Source organism: Oryzias melastigma, linkage group LG6, assembly GCF_002922805.2.
Source record: "Oryzias melastigma strain HK-1 linkage group LG6, ASM292280v2, whole genome shotgun sequence".
NCBI classification, from domain to species: Eukaryota; Metazoa; Chordata; class Actinopteri; order Beloniformes; family Adrianichthyidae; genus Oryzias; species Oryzias melastigma.
In genome coordinates this window covers 2,970,112-2,987,315 of record NC_050517.1, presented here as the reverse complement: position 1 = coordinate 2,987,315, position 17,204 = coordinate 2,970,112, and the positions used below count along the sequence as shown (strand labels likewise).

Sequence of the window (17,204 nt, the reverse complement as noted above, 5' to 3'; positions counted from 1 at the left end):
AGCCAGACGTATGATGAGTGAGTAAGAATGGGTAGAAAGCAATATTAGTTATAGGAACGAGCGGTACGGGCCGCTGCGCACCACAGTGTGTGAGTCTACGTCTCAGTCTTACCTTTCTCTACGGCTGGAATGGCTATGTCTGACTCACCACTCCCTGGCCCGTCAACGTCTGGTCCAGGGTCTTTGTTTTGCCCTGGAGCGTCCTCTTCGCTCTGTAGTGGCACATCCTCTTCGCTCTGTAGTGGCACATCCCCTTCTTGGTGCACTGCATCCTGTTGAGGCTGGAAGAGCTCCGTCAAGGGATTGAGTGGATTCCGTGTCTTTTTTCTCCCTGGACCCGGTCTGAGGTACCACTGATAGGCGCCATTGTAGTCGTCATCTGATGTGTCACCCTGCTCAGGAAGATGCTGCAGTTGTCTGCGTGGCAGTCTGGACTTCTTCGGCGTGACTGTGGGAGTATCCACTGTTGGCTTGTCACAGGGTAGAAAGTCACAGGGCAACAGTAGGTTCCTGTGTACTACTCTGTCGCTTCCTTTACCATTTTCAGGACTGATCTGGTTAGGGCTGTAACGAGTATCCGGGTGCTCGGATATTCGCGATCTGCTCCCAAAATTTCGAGTACGGATATTCGCAACGTCCAAGATCGCTGATTCGCAATCTTTATAAATGTAGTAAATTGTAGCAAAAGATGATCAAAATATCAATTGGAAACAATGTATTTTTGCTCTGAAATGCAGATTAAAGTAGGATTCTAAGTTTACGAACTAAAATAAAGTCTGAAAGAGCCGCCGTACTTCCACCGGAAGTAAACATCTTCGTAACGGTGAAGCTTCCGGTTTTCAAAGTAAAACTAGCAAGAGCTTTTTTCTGTTCTAAAACTGAGACTGAAGTTCCGCTCACAGACATAACTTCTGAAAAAAATGAATTAGCTTTAGCATCGGAGCTTTAGATCCAGTGTTTACATTATTTTGGTTATGATAACTCTTCAACATTTGACGCAATTAACAAAACTCCAGTTTATTCTGAAGAAACGGCCTTGCACTGCTGAAAAGTGGATGTAATCAACGTGAATCAGCTGATTCTGCTGAGAAAAAAGCTTTTCATAGGAGCTCTGCAGCAATATGTGATGCTTAGAACGTAAAATATTGAAGAACTTTGAAGATATAAAAATGTGTAGAACATTTTCAGGTTTTGTTGTTAAATGACCCCAAACAAAAGTGATTTTTACCCTTTTTATGTCGTTTTACTGCTGAACCTGAAGATTGAAAAACAAAAAAACTTTAAAAAATGTCTTTTTATCTGAATCTTTGTGTTTTTTAATCAGTTTAGTTGATTTTGATCACCTGTTCTAAATAAAGGTATAAATGATGATTAAATACAAATAATTTCAATTTTCATCCATCTAGTAAATAGACATACACATAGCTATAAACATTATAATAAAAAGTAAGAATCGTGGTTCAACTCGTGAATCGTTGCTCTTGATTCGTGAATCGATTCGGATCGCCACCTAAGGGATGATCCACAGCCCTAGATCTGGTACAGTGGACTGTTTTCAGCTTTTCTCTCCTTCTCTTTGAAAACTCGATTCTCCCAGTAAGACTGGATCTTCCCGGGGCCCCCTCTGGGAGTGAGGTTACGAAGGAGAACTCTATGACCAGGTTGAAGGTCTCTCCCTTTAACTCTCTTGTCATAGTTGGCCTTTCCTCAAACAGCTTCTGCTTCAGCTGTTTTTGCTGAAATTGCATAAGCTTCATGCATTATCTTTTTCCAGCGGCCGTCATAGTCATCATAATCCATGTGGGACTCCTCCTTCTCTAAGTCAAACAACAAGTCAATGGGTAGGCACGGGGCACGTCCAAAGATCAGGAAGTATGGTGCGTAGCCCGTAGCTTCACTTTTCGTGCAGTTATATGCATGAACAACTTTAGCTAGGGACTCTTTCCAGTCCTCCTTTTCTTTGACCACCAGGGTGCTAAACATGGACAACAGAATGCAGTTAAATCTCTCCACCTGTCCGTTACCCTGTGGGTGGTAGGGTGTTGTGTGCAAGCCCTGGATACCTGACAGTTCTTTTAACCTTGCAATGAGCATGTTCTCGAACTCTTTTCCCATGTCGTGATGTAGTCTGGTGGGGAACCCGAATTTGAGTGCGAAGTTATTAAACAGCTTGTCTGCAACCGTTTTGGCTGCTTTGTTCCTTGTAGCATAGGCTTGAGCAAATCTCGTAAAGTGATCCATCACAACTAATATGTACTCGTAGCCATTTTTGCACTTTTCCAAGTGGAGAAAGTCAATGGACACCAGCTGGAATGGATAAGTTGTGTAAATTGCTGTCAGAGGTGCTCGAGTCTGCTTACTTGGCTTTTTCCTTTTGAGGCACTCGCATTCGTCTGTCATGAAGTGTTCCACGTCCTTGCTCATTTGGGGCCAATAGAACCGTTCTCTAATTAGGTCCAGCGTCCTTTCTATCCCTAAGTGGCCCATATCTTGGTGAAGTTCTTTAAAAACCAGGAGACCATAGGCACTAGGGATTAGGAGTTGCTCTCGGCGTGCTGTTCTGTGGCGCAGGACACCATCTGGATCAATATGAAGCTTGAGCCATTGCTTGAGCAGCGCGGCTACAGCAGGATGTTCTGACTTCACCTCGGTTCTACTAGGTCTCCTGTTCTGCAACTTGAACAAGATTACTCTTGCCAGGACTTCATCTCCTTCCTGTGCTTTGCGGATCTGGTCTGGAGTGAAAGGCTGATTAGTGTTAGTTTCTTTAACCAACTTTAAAGCAGTGACCTGGATCATGCCCACGCCTTGGCAAGGGTCTCTCTGTTCCACTGTCACAGACTCCATTGATGCACTAATTGCCTCTTGACTGACCTCAGCTGTGCAGCTGTTCATGTAGTCCTCAATGTTTAGTGGCATTCGCGATGGCCCATCAGCGTCTGCATTGATCTGCCCTGGAGAATTGCGTATGGTGAAGTTGTAATCAGCCAGCTCCGCGACCCATCTGGCGTTGAGTTTTGCAGTGGTAATCACATAAGTCAACGGGTTATTATCCGTATATACAACGAATGACGGGGCATGGTAAAGATAATCCTGGAAATGTTCACAGATGGCCCACTTTATTGCCAGGAACTCCAACTTGCCAGAATGTAGGTGATATTTTTCTCTGCAGGACTCAGGGTGCGAGAGCCATATGCTATCACACTCATCTTTCCTTCCTGTCGCTGGTACAACACGGCACCTAAGCCAACTTGTGATGCGTCACAATGCAACACAAAAGGCTGAGTGAAGTCCGGGTACCCAAGGATTGGAGGTCTTGTAAGTGCATCTATGAGTTGATCCAATACTGTCTGGTGGGAGCTGCTCCACTGAATGGGCATGCGTGATGGTAAGTGGCCTTTGTTCTTCTTTACTCCCTTTTAAGTTTATCTGCTGGTGATGCAGGAGTATCATTCACTGGAGCTGGGGGACTAAGTAGGCTGTACAGTGGGTGAGCCACACAAGAGAAGTTGGGGATGAAGGGCCTGTAGTAAGACAGAAAGCCAAGCATCTGACGTACCTCTCCAACAGTTGCAGGTGTCTTCTCTTTTAAAGCCCTCACTGCCGCCAACTCGGCTGGGTCCATGGTGTAGCCTTCTCCCGTAACCAGCTTTCCAAGGAACTTTACACTGCGCTTAAACAGCTCACATTTCTTCAGGGTCAACTTAATGCCATGCTCCTGGTAGCGCTGGAGGACAAGACAGATGTGCTCTACATGATCTTCAAAGGTGCTGCTGTGCACACGGTTATCATCCAGGTACAGGAGGCAAATTACATCCCTAAGGCCAGCCAAACAGTGTTCCATGGTCCTTTTGTCTTGATGTCTGCTGAATACACCGTCTTTACTGGTTCAAGTTGTCCAATTATTTTATGACTGTCCAAATAAATGGAGTGGTCTGTGGTGTTTGTTACAGAAATAGGCACATATGGTACTTTTCTATTTAGGATTTGCACCAATATCTCATGGTAGATTATACCCTCTGGTGGAGGTTCAGGCATACTGGGTGAGAAGAGCATTTTCTGACCTTTAGCTTGTGGACCAACATGTGCCCGCATGCGGACGACTGTGACATGGTTAGCCGGCAAAGGCACCGTTTTCCCTCCAGTACGTACAACACCCGTCTCAGAATCTTCAATAATGTTCTGCACTAGCTTGACGACATTGTGAGCAGTTTGTACTGTAATTTCAAAAGATTTACTCACTTTGTGTGCAAGCTGTCTTCTTCCACCTTTGGTCTTTCCCTCTTTCTTGTTAACGATGGCTTCAATAACGTTGTAACCAATAATCGGGTCACTGGCTGCTGGATCACTTGAGACCAATATTGGTACTTGCAGCTCACTTGTGTTATACGAATCATTGTCTAGTCGGAAGCTGACTTCAATCCAGCCGATGTAGGGAATGGGCGTGTTATTGGCGGCAAACACTGTTAGTGTCTCACCTTCTAACAGTTCTGAAATACGGCGGACGACTGTGTGGGGAAGACAATTTTGTCGCCAGCTGTCATTTACTATACTGGACTGGGCGCCTGTGTCCCACAGTACTTTGACAAGGTGATTGTCCATATAACAGTTAACTGTGCCTCTTTTTCCAACAAGACTTATCAACTGTGACTTACTTTGAGGGGGTAAGTAGTGCACTTCAATTACGGGTGAGAGGGCACTTGTTTCTGCGGGGCTGGTGCTGGATTCAGCTGCTTGCTTCGGGACGCTTGGCTCTGGACTACTGCTGGTCCCTTCTCAGTGGCCCCTCCCTGTTTCCCGGCATTGATCTCTGTGCTCTGCATCCGCGAGAGTAATGGCCTTCTCGTCCACATTTATAACAGTGCATACAATTTTCTCCTTTCCCCTCGTCTCTGCACTTTTTGCAGCCTTTTTCTCTTTGTGTTTCACGGGGCGGGAACTTGATTCCATAACCGACGCAAACATTTGCTTCATTTCTTTACGAATGTGAGAAAGCCCTAGAGAAAACAGCAGAACAGCACCACCTATGGGTGGACGAAAAACCTACACCTGTTGAGCTTGTCCAGACATGCTCTCTCACCATCAGAAGCAGCAATGAAATCAGTTGAGCAGAAGCGGAGAAGCTGTAAAGACTGACTGTGTGTTCACCTGTTCTTTTTCCTTTATGTGTGCGTTCTTGAGGAAATGTAAGTTATTTCTGCTTCTTAATTATCAATAATTTGATCATTCCTTGAGTTTATTATTTTAAATGTAAAATATAATGTGGAAGATTAAGTTGATAGAATTTTCTTTACTAAGATCTGTTTCTTTGAACAACTCAGCTAATTTTGAGTGTTTACAGAGAATTACTGGTTGTGTTAAGTCTTGTGTTTGTGACCTCTCTGTAAAGCTTAAGTCACATATTTACAAGCAGTTTATTTAGTTATGCTATAAGATTTGTCGATTATCAGACATAATTTATTGTAACATATTTTATTTATTTGTTTCACACACCACACACACACACACCCCCACACACACACACCCGCAAACTAATGCATACCTAACATCGTAAACCTGCGCTAACTACCAACTGCTGCAGTTCACTCTGTTCATCGTTCAGTAAAAGAGGAAACCTCAGTCTCTCTCCAAGCGTCTTCATTCTCTGACCGGAATCAAAGTCCATGATCTGCCGCCTCAACCAGCAATTCCGTAGCGAGGCTCGACTTCCCCTCGTACAACAAAGTTCTTCTATAATCTGTTGTGTGTTTGTACTTTCTGGCTTAATCTCTTTCGCTTTTACTGCTTTCATGACTACTGTGCGATGGGACTCACTGGGCTTGGCTGTGCTCTGGAAAGGTGTCGGGTCTGCCTGACTTTCTGTTTGGAGCTCTTGTACCTTGGGAGTCTTGGCTGCAGTGAACCTTTTGCGTTTCTGCAGCCTTTCACTTTCCTACTTTGATGCTTCGTTGACTCTCTCAATTAATTCTTCATCTGTTGAGTGCAAGTCACTGAGAAGGGGCATAGAATGATACTTAATTGCATCACTGAACAGCCCAGTTTCAATGGAACGCAGGAACTTGCGCTGAATTGTGGCTCTGCTGTTCAATTCATCCGTTTCCTCATTTGCAGCATTCCATAACAGTTTTTCTTTGAGTTCAATAGTCTCTCAATGTATGCGATTGTGTCTTTGTAAAACTGTTCTGCTCTTTCCGGTTCGTTTTCCTCAATCTCATTGAACACACTCTCTACTATTTTAATGAGTGCCATCTTTGACTTGCTGTAAGGTTCTCCGCTGTCCAGGTCGGAACATTTCAGTCGCCTGTAGACATCAACAAGAAGCTCTCGCTCCAGCTGCCACAAGGCTGCACTCACTTGGTCATGCAGAGGCTGCGTCGCATCCATCTCTGGTAGAGGAAGGTTCGTCTCTTGGGAAGGAGGGTGGTTGGTGATGGTCTTCTTTCACTAGCACTCCCTCCTGGCTGGCTCGCCAGAATATGTTACACAGCTAAGAATGATGGGCCAACTCACTCTCTGTGCAACATATTTAATGTTTGAAACACTGGAAAATAAACAATAAAACAATCAATAACTGCTGCACGCTTGTTCACGTTCTGCTGACTCGCTCATCACGTACCGACTGAGCTCTTCTTCTAGTGTTAACTGCTTTCACAATTACATATAGTTTTACATTTGACATAACTTCTGTGAATTAATAAATTACAAAAAAATGCATTTTACCCTCCATTAGCAAACACACGAAATCCAGTAACCTTGCTATTCTGTATTTTACTGTTCCAGATCATTTTAATCATTATCTTTACCTCTTATGAATTCCTAGTATGAACTGTATCTACTTGAGAAAACATATTTTAAACTAATTTCTTTTACACTTTTGTGTTGAATTTCACATTAATGAAATAGCAAATATTTTACATGTTATCTCTCAGAACATAGCTCATCTTACTACCTGTTAACTTACACTGCATTCAAACATTCATCAGATGTGTTACCACAGTCGCCACCGATTTACGTCCGCCATCTTAGTAACACAACGTGGTGTCTGACTCATTCTAACCGGTTAAACAGCGCCTTTTCTCAACTTATTCTACTCTGAAAATGACTTAAAACACATTATAACCGTCACATATCATTTGTGTGTTGGTTTCAACCAGCTTACCTGGAAAATAAACAATAAAACAATCAATAACTGCTGCACGCTTGGTCACGTTCTGCTGACTTGCTCATCACGTAGTGACTGAGCTCCTCCTTCCGGCGTCAACTACTGATGGCCAAAGCGCCAAGCGCCCTCTGCTGGTGAAACTAAGTACTAAAGAAAATATCATTTTTAACACAGAATATATTCAGATATGTATAAGACTGGTTTTACTAATTGTTTAAGACTTAAAATAAAATAAAGGGGGGTGGGGGGGGGGTATTTTAAACGTCTGTTTTAATCACACGGTGCCACATTTACCTTATTCCACAGTTTACCACAACAATGAGACAGCAGAAAAGACATGAGAGTGATTTGATAGTTTCCTTTAACCTGTTTGGGTGAATTTGATCATTTTAAAGACTGAGATGAAGCAGAAAAGAAACAGAGAAGAGAATCCAAGAAGGAATTCAACTTTTCAGACTTGGTTATTTTGTTTAAATAAACTTTGGCTTCATCATCTGGACAAAAAGCTTTAAGAGGAGAACTTCCCCTCTAAAATGATGCTTTTTTAAACTTCTCATGACAATCACCTTTACAAAAAAGGAGAGCCTCACGCTGAAGCCGTTACCATGACTTCTGTAAAAAAAAAAAAAAAAAAAAATCTAAACTTAAAAATATAACAGGGTTGAAGTTCTAATGAAATATAACTTGCTAAAATGTCTGTAATGAATTAATGGTGATTAAAGCAATAGTTTGACAGCCCTAATTTTCCTACTGAAACGTTCTGTTTCACTGCCTTCACTACATCATGCTTCTGTAGCAGTGGCTTTTTTGTGCTCACTTTTATGATTATTGCATGCTAGAGCTTTTATTTATGGACGCAGCTTTTGACGTGTGCTGGTGTTCCTTACAGTGAATAACTAACAAAGTGAAAACTCTTTCAAAGATCTTAAAGGTTAGAGAATTTACATCAAATGACATCCCAAACACCTCCTTTTTGTACAGACTGTAAAACAGAATCTCGTCCAGAATATGACAGAGAAAAGAGGATTTGACCAAGAAGTCAAGTGAAGTATGAAATTAAGCAAATCTGTCTGTCCTTTTTTTTCCAGGGGTTTGTGTCTGTCGACAGCTCAGTGTGTCCGACTGAAGCAACAACACATGAAGAAGAAGAAAGGAAGCTTAGCTAAGCTCAAGATGCGACCGGTATCGCAGTGAAACAGTTACCAGCTAGATAGGTGGTGGGATTACAATTTTTTATCTAAAAAACATTAAAGTTTTTAAGGAAAGTACAAGGGAAAGAAGCCAATGTTTCCTGCAGCTTTTCATTTCAATCCCCTCAAATCCCGCAACAATACTTATGTTTATTTTAGAAAACATTGACATTTTTAAGTAATAGGATATCCTATTTTTTTACTGATTTTTCCTGCCTTCTTCCTCAAAAAGGAGATAAAAGTTCAGTCTTTTCAAACTTGGAGAAGTTGATCCAAAAATGTATATAAATAAAACTAAAACATAGAATTTATCTTCTCCTTGTCCGCTTCGTCCCTTTCGGGGTCTCGGGGATGCCGGAGCCTATCCCAGCTCTTGATTGGCGAAGGCGGGGTTCACCCATAGACTGTATATAAGAATAACTGGACAGAGCAAGCCCCCCTACTTCCGTGTTCATACAGGAAGTATCACTGGGTTTCAAAAAGGCCAAAGTCTCATTGACTTCCAGTGAGAAACAGACAGTTATTTCTCAGTCATTTTATATGTCAGAATAATCATTCTTCCTCTGCTGCTTTCTGATTAACTTCTTTTTTCTAATCCTAATTTTTTTTAAAGATTTTTTTTCCATTATCACAAGTTATTAGAGTTATAAATTGACCAATCAGATGGCTCAATAAGTGTTTGTGGGTCTGACGTCGAAAGTCTGGGGGGTTTGAGTGACAGATGATGGGTAGCCAATGGGAGCAGACTTCATCAATGGGTCCGTGAAGACCTTTTAACACCTACTTTACAATTCAACAATGTACCAATCATTGTCCTACTGTTGTTTTCCTCAATGGAATGTACCGATGCAGCAGTTTAAAACAACAAGAGGAGCATGCTGTCGACATTTTTAGATGAGGATTTACTCTGTAGAAATAGATTTCAGTCTGAGGTTATGTGCTTTGGACTTTTTTGTTGGTTTAACGTTCGTTTTTCTTTATTTCACTGTTTTGATTGTAGCTTATAAATTCTAAGTTGCGTATATGCGCATAAAATCACCAACCAAAGATTCATCTTCGCCAAACTTTTCCAGCTTCAGCCTGAATTAGACCCAGCCGTCTGAGGAGCGCGAGACAAACTTGAAACTTGGTCGTATTTTTAAACAAAAAAAAAGATCCAGCTGTTCACTTGTTAGGATGGTTATTTATTTTAAATACCGCTGAACGCGCTTCTCACGTGCATCTGATCAGACTCTAACCTGGCCACGCATGTGAAGAGACAAGCTGCTGTTGACACGCGCAGTTCTCCAGCGGCGTCACCTAAATGCTCCTTTTATCTCGACAAAAAGGAATAAATGTAAGTAAATCCAAAAGGACCGCTGACAGAATCAAAAGTTGGAATGGTTCTCCCTCAAAGACTTCAGCAATGACTTGTACAATTCTCCTGAGCCGCCGTCATTAAAGTAGAAGCTGTTTACATCCGCGGTCGGTCTCGTGGTCGAGGGTTGGAAAGAGGCGGACGGTTGCAATAAACTCACTCCTGATTGGCGACAGTACTTCCTGTAGATTCCATGACTCAGCTATGACTCAGACCAATCGCTGAAGATGGGTTGCAAATGGCGGTATCCGTTTCAGGAATTGACGGTGAAAGCGGCGGCCTACTTTCGCGAGGAGAGGAAGTAATGCATTTCCAATGGGGGACCTCATTGCTCGCTCAGTCCATTATTTTTACAGTCTATGGGTTCACCCTGGACAGGTCACCAGTCTGTCACAGGGCCTCGATCACAGACACTCCCACATTCACACCTAGGGGCAATTTAGAGTCACCAATGAACCTATGAAGCATGTTTTTGGACGGTGGGAGGAAGTCGGAGTCCCCGGTGAAAACCCACGCATGCACGGGGAGAACATGCAAACTCCACACAGAAAGGTCCCAGCCGGGAGTCGAACCGGGGCCTTCTTGCTGTGAGGCAAGAGCGCTAACCACTGCACCACCGTGCAACCCTAAAATATAGAATATTACAATAAATAAAACAGCAGAGGACAACTGTGTGTCTTCATCTTGACAAATGACCTCTTCATAAATACATTTCTAAAACTGGGTGAGTGTTGTTACTGTGATGTTAAAAAAAATCAATAGTCAATTCCGAAAAACGAATCACATAGAACGCCAGAGGGGAAATAGGAAAACAAAGCAGTTTTATTTTCCCCACATGTACAGAACTTCCAGGTATTTCCTGAATCATCACACTCTGAGGATTCTCATATGAACGGTTTAGGCCAAACGACATAGAACGAGTCAGTCACATCAGCCTGAACCCCCTCAGATCCCATAGCCTCTGTTTGTGCTTTCATAATCACAAAAAAATGACCAGATTTTAATAAAAGTAATTAGAGGCAGCAAGTGAAGCAGAGAGCCTTGAAGACATGACTCCATGTGATTGTTCAGAAAAGAGCACGATATGACCTCCAGGATGGGAAGTTCATCTGAATCCAGACTGAGAGGGAGGAGTCTTCATTCAGAAACAAGAACTCTGTCTGAGCTGTTTGTCCTCATTCATGTTTAGGCGGTTCAGGGCACTAATGATGTTTTTTTGATTTAGGATAAGGATCACTCTTCACATCACAAAAACAAACTATCAAAGAACAGTTAGTAAAATTAACTTAATTAAAGGTAATTTATTAATATCTGTCACAAAAGGGAGACTTAAAAAAACAACTTCAGAACACAACATTCTGAATTTGTCTAATTTGTAACATACCATTAAATCCAGGACATCAATTGATTATGGACTTCATCATCACTCGTCCCTCAGCTTTATCTGAATGAACTCTTTTAGATACGTAGTTGTAGAAGCTAATCTTTCTTTAACAGTTCTGGTATCCCTTGTCCGTCCTGGGATAGGATCTCTCCCTCATGTGGGAATCCCTAAGGTTTCTTCTTTTTTCCTGACTCAGGTTTTTTAGGAGTTTTTCCTTACTGGGAGGGAGGGTCTAAGGGCAGGGATAACCTGTTTATTTAGTCCTAGTTTTTAACTATTGTTCATATTTTGAAGCCCAATGAGGCAATTTTCTTTGTGATTTTGGGCTATATCAATAAAATTAAATTGAATTGAATCAATAAGTGTAGCATCACCACAAACAGAAAAAGAACATTGAAGAGTTTTTTATTTAACTGGAAATAAAATCAGTAACGAAGATGTTAAAGTTTGGCTCACCTGTTGGTTGTGAACAGCCCTTAAAGATCCACTCCAATTAAAATATCCATCCACCCATCCATCTTCTTCCACTTATTCGGGACCGGGTTGCGGGGCAGCAGTCTGAGCAAAGATGCCCAAACTTCCGGATCAGATGCCCAAGCCATCTCAACTGGCTCCTCTCGATGCGGAGGAGAAGCGGCTCTACTCCGAGCTCTCTCCAGGTGACTGAGCTTCTCACCCGATCTCTAAGGGAGGGCCCAGCCACCTTGCAGAGAAAACTCATTTCAGCCGCTTGTAGTCGGGATCTCGTTCTTTCGGTCACGACCCAGAACTCGTGACCATAGGTGAGTACTGGAACGAAGATCGACCGGTAAATCGAGAGCTTTGCTTTCTGGCTCAGCTCTCTTTTCACCACAACGGACTGGTGCAGCGACTGCAAAATGGCGGATGCTGCTCCAATCCACCTGTCGATCTCACGCTCCGATCTTCCCTAACTCGTGAACAAGACCTCAAGATATTTAAACTCCTCCACCTGAGGCAGGAGCACTCCACCCACCGAGAGAGGGCAAACTACCTTTCTCCGGTCGAGAACCATGGCCTCAGACTTAGCGGTGCTGACCCTCATCCCAGCCGCTTCACACTTGGTTGCAAACCGGCTCCAGGAGGTCCTGGCTTGATGGAGCCAACAGAACAACATCATCTGCAAAGAGCAGAGAGGAAATCCTGTGGTCCCCAAACCAGATCCCCTGCGGCCCCTGGATGAGGCTAGAAATTCTGCCCATAAAGAGTATGAACAGAACCGGTGATAAAGGGCAGCCCTGCCGGAGTCCAACATGCACTGGAAACTGGTCTGACTTACTGCCGGCCATGCGAACCAAGCTCCTGCTCCGGTCGTACAGAGACTGGACAGCCCTGAGTAAGGCTCCCCGGACCCCATACTCCCAGAGCACCCTCCACAGGACACCACGGGGAAGCGGTCGAACTTCTCCAAATCCACAAAACACATATGGACTGGATGAGCGAACTCCCACGAGCCCTCCAGTACCCTGGGGAGGGTGTAGAGCTGGTCCACTGTTCCACGACCAGGACGGAAACCGCACTGTTGTTCTTGGATACGAGGTTCGACTATCAGACGGACTCTCCTCTCCAGTACCCTGGCATAGACTTTCCCAGGGAGGCTGAGGAGTGTGATTCCCCGGTAGTTGGAACACATCCTCCAGTCCCCCTTCTTGAAAAGGGGAACCACCACCCCAGTCTGCCAGTCCAGAGGTACGGTTCCTGTCTGCCACGCAATGCTGCAGAGACGTGTCAGCCAAGACACTCCCACAACATCCAGAGACTTGAGGTACTCAGGGCGAACCTCATCCACCCCCCGGAGCCTTGCCACCGAGGAGCTCTTTGACTACCTTGGTGACCTCCGCTTGGGTGAAGGACAGTTCCACCCCAGTTTCCTCAGCCTCTACTTCCTCAACGGATGGCGTTTGTTATGGACAAAGTGTGGCCTGCACAGAAGTCCAACAACAAAGCACTGTGACGTTCCATGTCTCAAAAGTCAAATTCCATGATCGAGGTATGGGCCGCCAAGGCACTCGCCTTTGGCTGCTGCCCTAACCACATTGCACCGGCCCCTTCAAATCCCTCTTGCAGGTGGTGGGCCCACTGGCAAGTGATCCCACATCGCTCCTTCGGGTTGGACCCGACCGGGGCAAGTGGGAGAATCCCCGGCCACCAGGCGCTCGCCTCCCAGCCCCAATCCCAGGCCTGGCTCTAGGGTGGGGCCCCGGTGACGCCAATCAGGGCGACGTAACGGGATCTGTTTTTGTGTCTCATGAAGGGGTTCTGAACCGCACTTTGTCTGGCTTGTCATCCAGGACCTGTCTGCCATGGGAGACCCTACCAGGGGCAGAAGCCCCCGACAGCATAGTTCCTGAGATCACTCAAGCACTCAAACCCCTCCACCACGTTAAGGTGGCGGTTCAAGGAGTGGCTAATGAAAATATTTTCATTTTATTTTATTTTATTTTTTTGATGACCTAAACAGAACATTGCCACTCCAAACTGTTCCCACAAGGTTGGTGACATGGAATTGTCCAGAATGTTTCATTCAGAGTTCCTTTCACTGGAACTAAGAGGTCTGAAAAACAAGCCCACACCATCATTCCTCCTCCACCAATGCAGTCTGAAATGTCTCGTTCTCCTGCACCTTCCAAACCCAGACTGGTCCATCAGATTTCCAGATGGAAAAGTGTGACTCCTCCCTCCAGAGAAGGCGTCTCCACTGCTCTAGAGTCCAGTGACGGCGTGCTTTACACCACTGCATCCACGCTTTACATTGTACTTGATGATGTGTGTCTGAATGCAGCTGCTACCATGGAAAATCATTCCATGAAGCTCTCTGTGTACATGTAGCACTTTGTGGCTAAGAACTTTGGTTAGGATCTGCTTAGTTTTTGGGCCTAGATTGGGCTGAGGCGTCTTCAGAAGACCCACTAGAACGTCTGCTGGAGCTGAGGGCAGTAATCACAAACACAGGATTGCTGGTACCAATAGGTTTTATATAATGAAGAAAAAACAGACAGAAAATTGTCACAAAAGAGAAAAAAGAAGGGCTCACTCAGTTCATTGAGTCCAGATTGGAGTTCAACAGATGATATGATGTGTGATCCACAGGGTGTTGGAATAGTGCAGAGTTACTCTGTCTCAGTCAATTGCAAGTGAAGGGTTGCTCAGGGTTGATCAGTGTGCAGGGCCTGTTAGGCACACCTCGCTCCGTAGCTTGCCATCTTTCACGCTCCTCCCCGTGTTTGTGCTCCTCTCCGGCACCTGTACTGCATCGCAACATACCATAACTCCAAGCAACTTAGAAAAAAAAATGTGCACGTCAATAAACAACAAAACAGAAGCTTTAGGTGATGCTAACGCTAGCCCGCCAGCATTAGCGTCACCTGGTAACTCACCAGTTCCTGGTAAGGTCAGTGGGATTAAACCAACAAATCTTGTCTATGAGTTACCTTTCAGCTCTAACAGATTCTACAAAACAATTGATGCATCAACAAAAAAAAGTACATTCAAATTATGCGCGTTCTACCTGTAGGCTCTAGGCTCCGGCATCCACCTACTTGAGTATTTCCGGTGGAAGCCGGGCCAGCCTACATATACAAAGTCACATGGTCTGCTGGAGCGTGTGATTGGTCCACGTGACCAAAACAATCGCACAATCAGATGGAGGGAATGCTGACGTGTTACATACTATACTTGGACTGATCTGAAGGTCACATGAAGGTTGGAGCTCTGTAACAATTGACTGCAGAAAGTCTGTGACCTCTTTGACCTTCAGCATCCTCTGACCTCTCTCCATCAGTTTACGTGGTCGACCACTTGGTGTCCGCTGTTATTCCTAAACTCTTCCATGTTGTTCTGATAGAGCAGACAGTCGACTGTGGAAGATCACCACTGGATTTGTTGTACAGGTGTCATCCTATGACAGTTCCACTCTGGAATTCACTGAGATCCTGAGAGCAGAACATTCTTTCACTAATGTTTGTGAAAACAGTCTAATTGATTGAGGCTGATTTCTACACCTGTGATCAGTCCAATTAGAACACCTGATTCTGATCATATGGTTGAGTGAGCCAAAGCTTTTAGTAATAAAAGATATTTTCATTATATGTAACTTACCATCATACAAAAACCATCATATACACACAATTGGTATATATATATATATATATATGCATGTATATATGTGACCGTCAGGGATACTTTGAGAAAAATATTTTTTAATCTCAACAGGACTTCCCTGGTTAAATAAGTTAAATAAAGGTAAATAATAAAATAATACTTACATTCTTATTTGTTTTTAATGAAAACAAAATCCTTTTGATTTCTAGAAATTATTTTTGCTTTCTTAAATATTTTCTTTCTATTTAGTTTCCTTTTATGAAATTGTGTTTTGTTCTTTAATTACCTTTTGGTTTTTGGAAACTTTTTTAGAATTCAATGGTGTTTTTAATTCTTATTCAATTGCCTTTTTGATTGTCTTTGTGACCTTTGAAATGTTTTTGTGTTGAGTTATAAGTTGGTGTGATTTGACACTTCACGGCCACTGTAGAAACCAGAACAGGGGCTTGATGAGAAATACACCAAAAACATTTTAACAACATGACTCAAGATTTTAAAAATCAAAAAGTTAAATTCAAACTTGATCAAACTGTGACATTATAAATTGAAGGATGGCAGAACAGAACCACGGCTGATCAAACATACACGTGTGTGAATATAACAAGAAAACAGTAATGTTTCATTTTGAACTACTGACTGTAAAAATAATGGACTGAGCGAGCAATGAGGTCCCCCATTGGAAATGCATTACTTCCTCTCCTCGCGAAAGTAGGCCGCCGCTTTCACCGTCAATTCCTGAAACAGATACCGCCATTTGCAACCCATCTTCAGCGATTGGTCTGAGTCATAGCTGAGTCATGGAATCTACAGGAAGTACTATCGCCAATCAGGAGTGAGTGTATTGCAAGCGTCCGCCTCTTTCCACGCCTCGAACACGAGACCGCGGATGTAAACAGCTTCTACTTTAATGACGGCGGATCGGGAGAATCGTACAAGTCATTGTTGAAGCCTTTGAGGGAGAACCATTCCAACATTTGATTCTGTCAGCGGTCCTTTTGGATTTACTTACATTTATTCCTTTTAGTCGAGATAAAAGGAGCATTTAGGTGACGCCGCTGCAGAATGGCGCGTGCACCCCCTCGCGCCGTAGCAGAAGCTTGTCTCTTCACATGTGGTGCCACGTTGCAGTCTGACCATGTCATGTGAGATGGGCGTTCAGCGGTATTTAAAATAAATAACCATCCTAACAAGTGAACACCTGGATCTTTTTCTGTTTGAAAATACGACCAGGTCCTTTCAAATTTGTCTAGCGCTCCTCAGACGGCTGCGTCTAATTCAGGCTGAAGCTGGAAAAGTGAAGAAGATGAAACTTTGGTTGGTGATTTTATGGAGGAGCTGTACCATTCTGTTTGATACGCAACTTATAATTTATAAGCTACAATCAAAACTGTGAAAAAAGAAAAACGAACGTTAAACAAAAAAGTCCAAAGCACATAACCTCAGAGTGAAATCTATTTCTACAGAGTAAATCCTCATCTAAAAATGTCGACAGCATGCTCCTCTTGTTGTTTTAAACTGCTGCATCGGTACATTCCATTGAGGAAAACAACAGCAGGACAATGATTGGTACATTGTTGAATTGTAAAGTAGGTGTTAAAAGGTCTTCACGGACCCATTGATGAAGTCTGCTCCCATTGGCTACCCGTCATCTGTCAATCAAACCCCCCAGACGTACGACGTCAGACCCACAAACGCTTATTGAGCCATCTGATTGGTCAATTTATAACTCTAATAACTTGTGATAATGGAAAAAAATCTTTAAAAAAATTAGGATTAGAAAAAAGAAGTTAATCAGAAAGCAGCAGAGGAAGAATGATTATTCTGAGATATAAAATGACTGAGAAATAACTGTCTGTTTCCCAATGTAAGTCAATGGGACTTTGGCCTTTTTGCAACCCAGTGGTACTTCCTATATGAACACGGAAGTAGGGGGGCTCGCTCTGTCCAGTTATTCTTATATACAGTCTATGTTTTGAACCAATTTCAAATGAT

General features: G+C 43.4%; 1 protein-coding gene across 1 annotated transcript in view; it reads right to left on the bottom strand.

Annotated features, from left to right (window-relative positions):
* LOC112152399 (alpha-1,3-mannosyl-glycoprotein 4-beta-N-acetylglucosaminyltransferase C) overlaps positions 1–7,449 on the bottom strand; it is a 117,866-nt gene extending 110,417 nt beyond the window's left edge. Inside the window, exons 1-2 of the mRNA XM_024281956.2 lie at positions 6,962–7,449; positions 6,355–6,541 (exon numbers count right to left, since the gene is read on the bottom strand). The gene's annotated coding sequence lies outside the window, so the exon portion shown is untranslated. The remainder of the gene's footprint in view (positions 1–6,354; positions 6,542–6,961) is intronic.
* Between the last annotated feature and the right edge of the window lie 9,755 nt (positions 7,450–17,204).